We start from the raw sequence: 7,601 nt of genomic DNA on the forward strand, positions 1-7,601 counted from the left end.
AAAAAGGCGGTATGTGGTTTCCATCAGACCGCTTTGGTATGGGGGCGGTTTATGTCAGAGCGGGCCTGATGCAATAGGAAGGGGACATGCATCCCAGAGTATGGTGGGAAAACCGCTTTCTATCGGGAGCTAACGGTCGGACGTGGGGGCGACTCCGATATTGACGAGAGTCGTTGGATCTGGAGGGCACGATCCAACGGTTGATGGGAGGCATAGGTGACGGTGGTTTAAGCTACGAGACCCGCGCTAATTTTTGGCCATTAATCATTGTTTGACGGGGTTTTAAACCTTAGGTTAGGAGTTTAATGAATGCGGTTATTTAATTAATCAGATATTAATTAAATCCCATTATTTTTGCGCGGCATACTATGGTTATTCGTTTAACCGGAGGTCAAACAAATCCCAGCGGAACAAGTGGCGGGCTGTTATTGATCCCAGATGGACCAATGACTCCCGAGAGAAATTTTAAAGCATAGCCATATTAGGCCGGGCGGGATATTTACAATATTTTTTGGGTTTTTTGTGTATTTTTATACATTATAGGGGAGGGGAAATATAAGCGGGATTTATATAATAAAGTTAAAAAGTCAACATGAATATGAGGGGAAGTGCTAGGTGCATGAAATTGAATCACCTAGGCTTGGGGGTGTGGGGAGAAATAAAACTTTACACAAGAAATGTGGCTTTTAGCTCTTAAGAAAACCTGCACTTTCACTTAAGTTTTCATGGAAATGGAGTGAAGTTAAGAGTTTTTGAGTAGATCTCAATCTCTTTAAGGGATGTTAGTGAATGATTGTTTGTAAGAGGGGAAGAGGGGAAGTTAGGCATGCAACATATGATCGTCATCATCACTCACTTTACCTTGACACTTTGAGATATCCATGAAAATAGACCATGTTGGAGAAGATGGCACTGGTGATAGACCTGTTTCTGCAACCTCAATTTACCTACCCATTCTACAATTCCTAACATTTTTTCTTGATTTTGATTGGGTGCACTTGAACTAGCAGACCCTGATTTTCCTCTTTTCTTTTGGCTGCCTTCCTATCTAGATCTACCCTTATTTCTTCCAAGGGCTCAGATTAAGCAGTTGAGACCCTTTGCTTCTCTAGCTAGCTAGTGATCTACCAAGCTTGAACTGTTTGGGCAGATCTTCATTCTCTATTCTACAACAGGAAATTTAAATATGGACTGATCCAGATTGAACTGTTGGGCCATCCATTAGATGTGATAAAGAACAGTGTTTGCACAATGTGAACTTGCCTTGCACAAATAGGACAGTAGTGGCATTTTGACTGGCCACTTTGCTAGTCTTTCTTTGGGGTTCATCTTCCTTTTCTTTTGTTGACCAATTCATTCTTCTTGCCCTTTAATTTTGGCTTTTAGGGCATACCCTATTTATATCTTTTAGATCTCTGATTCTTTTGTGGAAATATGGAACCTTTGCAGCATAAAAAGGATGATCATATTTGGCACTTCCATAGTCAATCATGAGAAATGAAACCTATTGGTATAGGAACCTAACAGTGGCTCCACTTAGGGATGGATTTTCCAAGTGAAAAGCCAAGAACAGTAGGTCAGATGGCCTTCTTTTCAGTTTTTTCTGTAGTCTGAAACTTCCTTCTGCTGTAGACACACATATCTTTTGTAACATGTATATACTTCTCATGAGCTAATGTGAATAGAATAACAACTCCGTTTTTTGCCATTCTATGGATTCCTAGTTTTCTTCTGGATTTCTTCTGATGATCTCAAAATATGTACGAAAGGTGGCACAACGGTTTTCTTTCTTCCTTCAAAACTTGTTGCATGTTATCCCTTATCTAATTGTTGTAATAAAAACTGCTGAAAAGACACTATTTACATACAAACCAGTCCTTCTATTTTCAACAAAGGGGATCAAAATAATGTTTGAGCATTCGCCCATTGACTGGGCCTTCTTCAGCTTCTGTACCTCCAAAACTTCTTAGAAAGTAAGTGTTGTTTCCTTGTACAGCCTGAATGACAAAAGGGCCCTCCCACAGAAAATCAAATTTGCCATGCTTTCCTTTGTCTTCTCTTCTAGAATCCCACTTCAGCACTTTGTCTCCCATGAAGAAATCTTCAGCTTTTGTTCTTTTGTCAAAAATCTTCTTGAGTCTATCTTGTAGAACCTGAGTTCTCTGATATACTTCTTCTCTAGTTTGTTGCAAGTGAATGGTTTGATTGATTCTCCTTTGAATATCATTAGGCTCTGCTTGTATTTCTTGCAACAATTTGATCACAGGGATTCCCAAGGAGGAGGGGAACACAGCCTCCGAGCCATAGAACAATTCATATGGGCTTGTTCCAATGGATCTTTTTGTAGTTAACCTATCTGCCCATAGTGCATTAACCAACTTCTTATGCCAATTCTTTTTGTTCTCCTCCAAAACTTTTTTGATGATGTTGATGAGGCTCTTGTTGGAGGATTCAACTAGGCCATTACCTTGAGGGTAATAAGCTGTGGAATGGCCTAGGGTAATATGGTACTTATGGCAAAAAGCAATCATCCTCTTTGATTTAAAGGTAGCAGCATTGTCTGTAATAATTTTCTCTGGACAACCAAATATAGAAAGGATATTGGATTCTAAGAATTGCATGATGATTGAATCATTGGCTTGCCTGTAGGGGATAGCTTCTATCCATTTGGTAAAGTAGTCTGTGGCAGTCAAAATCAACCTGTGTTGGCCAGAAGAAGAAGGGTGAATCTCTCAAATGAAGTCTAAACCCCATTGTTGAAATGGTCTTTCTGTGGAAATGGGTTTTAGAGGTAAAGGCAAGAGCTTTCTCTTGCCTTCAAAGATTTGGCATTTGTGGCAGGACATTACAATTTTTTTTACATCAGTGAACAGGGAGGGCCAATAAAAACCAGCTCTCAGAATTTTATCAGCTGTTGACTTCCAATACAAGTGTCCTCCACAGTCCCATGCATGAAATTCCTTAAGTATTTTTTCGGTTTCATCATGAATTAAGCAATTCAGCAAAATACCTTCATGATTCTTCCAAAATAAAACATTGTCTATAATACACAACCTTGAAGTTTTCATTTTCAAAAATCTCTTTTTGGTTCTGGATAACCCTGGAGGAGCTTGTAGGTTTAACAATACATAAACTATGTCAGCATACCAAGGAGATTGTAAAAAGGCTTGATTGATCTGTGGAGTCGCCATCTCCTGTTCGTTATCCAGTTCATTGATGTCAAGGGCTTGAAAATTGGTTTCAATCATTAATTTAGCTAACCCTTGTCCTTTTATGAGTTTTGTTGGTTTTATCTCAATGTCATACTCTAAAATGTTGGCTATCCATTTGCCCCTCTTACCTTCAATTCCTTCTTGAGTCAGAATGTCTTTGACCACGACATTTGGGACATAGGCTATCACATGAGAATACAAGATATAAATTCTAAAGTCCTTGATTGCTTTAACCAGGGCATAGGCCTGTTTCTCCATGATTTGGTAGTTAAGTGGGGCATCTCTAAGTGCTTTGCTGAAGAAAGCGATGGGCTTCTCACATCCTTGGTCATCCTTTTGTAGTAGGACAGCAACAATAGTATGCTGAGATGCAAAGGAAAAAATTATGAAATCTCTATCGAATTTGGGGCTTGTGAGAACAGGTGCTTTGGTTAAAGCTGTTTTTATTTCCTCAAAGGATTGTTTAGTTTCTATGGTCCATTTGACCTTTGAATCTTTATTCAACATATTATTTAGCAATCTTATTAGCTCGGCCAAATTGGGAATGAATCTTCTTAGGAAATTGATTTTCCCTAGAAAGGCTTGTAGTTCCTCGATGTTTCTTGGGTGAGGCATTTGGAGGATGGCTTGTATCCTTTCCGGGTCAATTCTTATGCCATCTTTTGAAATTATGTGACCTAGGAGTTTGCCTTCTTGAAGACCAAACAATGATTTCTTTGGGTTCAATGATATGCCATACTTTCTGCAAATTATGAACACTTGTCTCAGATGTTGTAAATGTTCTTGGTCTGATTTTGAAACGGCAGTGAGATCATCAAGGTATATAACTAGGAAATCATGGATCTCCTTTGCAAAGGCTATGTCCATTACCTTTGAAATGTAGCCCCTGCATTTTTAAGTCCAAAAGGCATCTTTACATATTTAAAGGTTCCCCATGGTGTTGTAAAGGCAGTTTTGTCTTGATCATCCAGATGAACTAAAATTTGATTAAATCCTGAGAAGCCATATAACAGTGAGATCCTAGAAGCTCCTACCACCCTTTATAGGATATGTTCCATTTTTGGTAAGGGGTAGTGGTCTTTGAGAGAGACTTTATTCAGATTTCTTAGGTCAACACAGAGTCTTATTTCTCCGATTTTCTTCCTAGTAGGCACTAGATTTGAAACCCACTCTGAAAACCTAATAGGAGCAATTATTCCAGCCTAGTACATTCTTTTGACTTCCTTCTCAATGAGGGGAAGGAGGATTGGATTAACCCTTCTCAGCTTTTGTTTAAAATATTTTTTATCTTCTTTTAAAGGTATTGTGTGTTGGATGACCGAAGTATCATAGGACTTGAGGTCCTCATAGCTCCATGCAAAGACATCTTGGAACTCTTTGAGCAACTCAATGTATTTCAGTTTCTCATCAGGAGGTAGAGCTTTGGACAGTTTTATCATTTTGGGTTTCTCTGCAGTCCCTATGTTGCAGTCCTCAATTTCTACATTTAATGGTTGCATTTTTTGCTTTTTTGAAATATCATTTGAATCAAATATATCCTCCAAAGGAGTTAGTCTTGTGGGGAGGAAATTATCCTTCAGTTCAATTACTTCAGATTCTCCCTCAGTGATTTCATCAAGGTCCATTTGTTTTAGCTCTTGAAAGCTTTTGTTGTCAAAGGTTGTTGGATGCAAAATCACATTTGCTATTTCAGCTGACATATTTTGCTCAATTTTGTCCATTTGGGGTTGATCATCAATGGTGCTTGTGTCTATGTTTGTACTTGAGAATTCCTCTTTGAACGTGAGGAAATTATTGATTTGTGTATCATTTTCAACACTTGCCAATTTTTCACATTATCTGGGACAGCAGGTCTGTGTTTGATTTCTGCAGCGAAGTGGTGGTGAGGTTCAAATGGAAATTTGCAAGTGCTAGCAAAAGTTGCCAAACTATGTGCATGTAAATTGTGCTTTCTTGGAATTTTGGTGAGCTGATATTCTAAGAAAGTGTTCAGTATTTCAATGGCCGCCCCTCTATAAGATCTTAGCCTAAGGTCATTTGTGACAAAGCTCCCCTTCATCTATTGGATAATCAAGTCTGAGTCCCCTAGGATGGAAATCTTAGTTGCCCCTAGACTTCTAATCAGTTTAAGTCCCAGCAAAAGGGCTTCATATTCGACCATATTGTTTGTACATCTAAAATTTAGCCTATATGCATGTCCTTGAGCATGGTCATTTTGCATGTTGTGTATCCAAATCCCAGCCCCTGCTCCTAATTTGTTCGCAGATCCATCAAACTCTAAGTGCCATAAGATTTCTTTATCACCATTAGCATTAGGGGTTTTGGAGACTTGCTGAATGGGAAATTTTGGTTTTGATAATTCATATGGTATATCTTGTTCTGTTGTTGCATGAATTACTTCAACAGTTTCCTGATTTTGAGGACTTGATTGTTCATTTATGTTTTTCATTTGTGTTGTTTGTAGGAATTTGGGATCAGGTTTGGGACATATCTCAGCATTGTATAAAATGAATGAATCCATATCTGAATGCACAGAATAAATGGGAAAGTTTTGGGGCTTATCTTGACTCCTGACCACATCATCAATGTTTCTCAGTATAATCTCTTTGGTTGACCAAAGACAGAAATGGTGGCATATGACATGTCTAGCTACAAGGATCCTTGGAGTTTGGCACCCTAAGATCTAGACAAAAGTATTCCATATTTGGGTGGGATATCAGCTACCACCACATCCATCAAGTTTGTCTTGGCCGGGTATTGCACTAGGGATACACACAAATCTTTGATTAGGCCTAGACATCTGACCTGACTGGAGTTAAATGAGAACAAGTCTTTGTAGGGTCTGGTGATATCTAGGTCCAGTCTTTCCATGACAGACTTAGGCATTAGGTTATGGGAAGCACCAGAATCAAACATTGCATTATGCAGCACCTTATCATGAATGTTTAAGCTCACATGGAATGGAGGGATTCCACCATCTACTGTTTTACCATTGACCTCAGGACCAAAAATCAGTTCTGGTTGGTCATCTAATACATTGACTACATCTCTATTCTCTGATATTTGAAGTGACCTATTGATTTGTTCCCTGTACACTTCATGTTTAGCCAATTCAGACAACAGAATGGCTATTTCAGTTTGCCTATTTCTGTTTCCAAGTTGAAAGGTTTTTCTACTTGGACTCTTGTATTGCTGGCAGCAAGATTTTCCTTTTTTGCTGTATTTTCAATGACCTTTTCTTCATCCTGAATGTTATTGTGGGCTAAACCTGTTTTGACATTACTTTTCAAGGGGTTGTTTGGAATTTCTTTTGAGGGAAGGGATGCGGAGGGCTGATTTTTTAGAGGCTGTAAGTCAGATATGTCCTCAACAATGGGTTGCTTTGTGTTGAGGTCTGTTTCAAGAGGGGGTTCTATCAGGGCAGCTTTATCTTTCATTTTCTTTGTGTGTTGTTGGGCTGTATAGGAGCCAGTACCATCAAAATATGTTATTTTACTCTGGTAATCCTGAGGCATAGCCCCTAGATTTGCAGGCAACTGTAAAGGAGCATAATTGTTCGCCATGTTTGGAGGTATAAATGGGACAGCTGGTAACAGAGGGATAACAGCTGGGATAAATGGAGTGAATGGATGGGTGGAAGATGTACTTTGGGATGATGATGGTGAACTAGGAGGAGCTATAGTAACAATGGGAATTACCACTGCTTTCCCAGGAGGAAATTGGGTCAAGTTTTGCTAAAGGATATCAAACTTTGTATCAGCAGAATTTTCTAGACTTCCTTGTCATCTTAGGGTCTTAGGAATTAAGTTGGGATTTTCAAAAACAGCTGGAGGATCAGGATCAAGATTTGATCTGGTATACCGTACTTTCTTCTTTGGAGCCAGCTTCTAAATCTATTTTGGTATTTTCTAGAAATGTTTGAGCATCAAAGCCTTTGGCAATATTCCAAAAGGAAGCTCTGTTTGAAATATAGGAGGCTTTGGTCTTTCCTTTGAATATGTTAAAATGAGGGAACTGATCAAATCTTTAGGGAAGTTGTCTGCAGCCTAAAGCTAGACTGGAGATTGACTGAAGCAACATTTATTTAATCCTGTAAATGCAGAGCAAAAACAATTTCAAAGGCTACCTGGCTAACTTCAGGCTTCATTTGTAGCTTTAAGAAATAGACATCAATAACAAATAGTCATTCAGTTCCCCAATGGAGTCGCCAATGATGTTATCACTCAGGTTGTTCCCTAAGCCTCCAAAGGGACTACGGCCGAGGTAACCACTAACCAGTCTTTTAGCTGCAAATTCTAGCCAATCTGCAACTAGAGAGGCCTCTCTCTTTATGATTTAGATTTGTTTTGTTTCATGTTAGGCTAGTTATGAAGCACAAGTTTTTGTTTG

General features: G+C 38.9%; 1 pseudogene; it reads right to left on the reverse strand.

Annotated features, from left to right (window-relative positions):
- LOC149240249 (protein IQ-DOMAIN 6-like) overlaps positions 1-6,649 on the reverse strand; it is a 15,394-nt pseudogene extending 8,745 nt beyond the window's left edge.
- Between the last annotated feature and the right edge of the window lie 952 nt (positions 6,650-7,601).

Source organism: Pinus tabuliformis, chromosome 8, assembly GCF_031772625.1.
Source record: "Pinus tabuliformis cultivar Carrire ecotype Pingquan chromosome 8, CPIR1, whole genome shotgun sequence".
In the NCBI taxonomy this organism is placed as follows: domain Eukaryota; kingdom Viridiplantae; phylum Streptophyta; class Pinopsida; order Pinales; family Pinaceae; genus Pinus; species Pinus tabuliformis.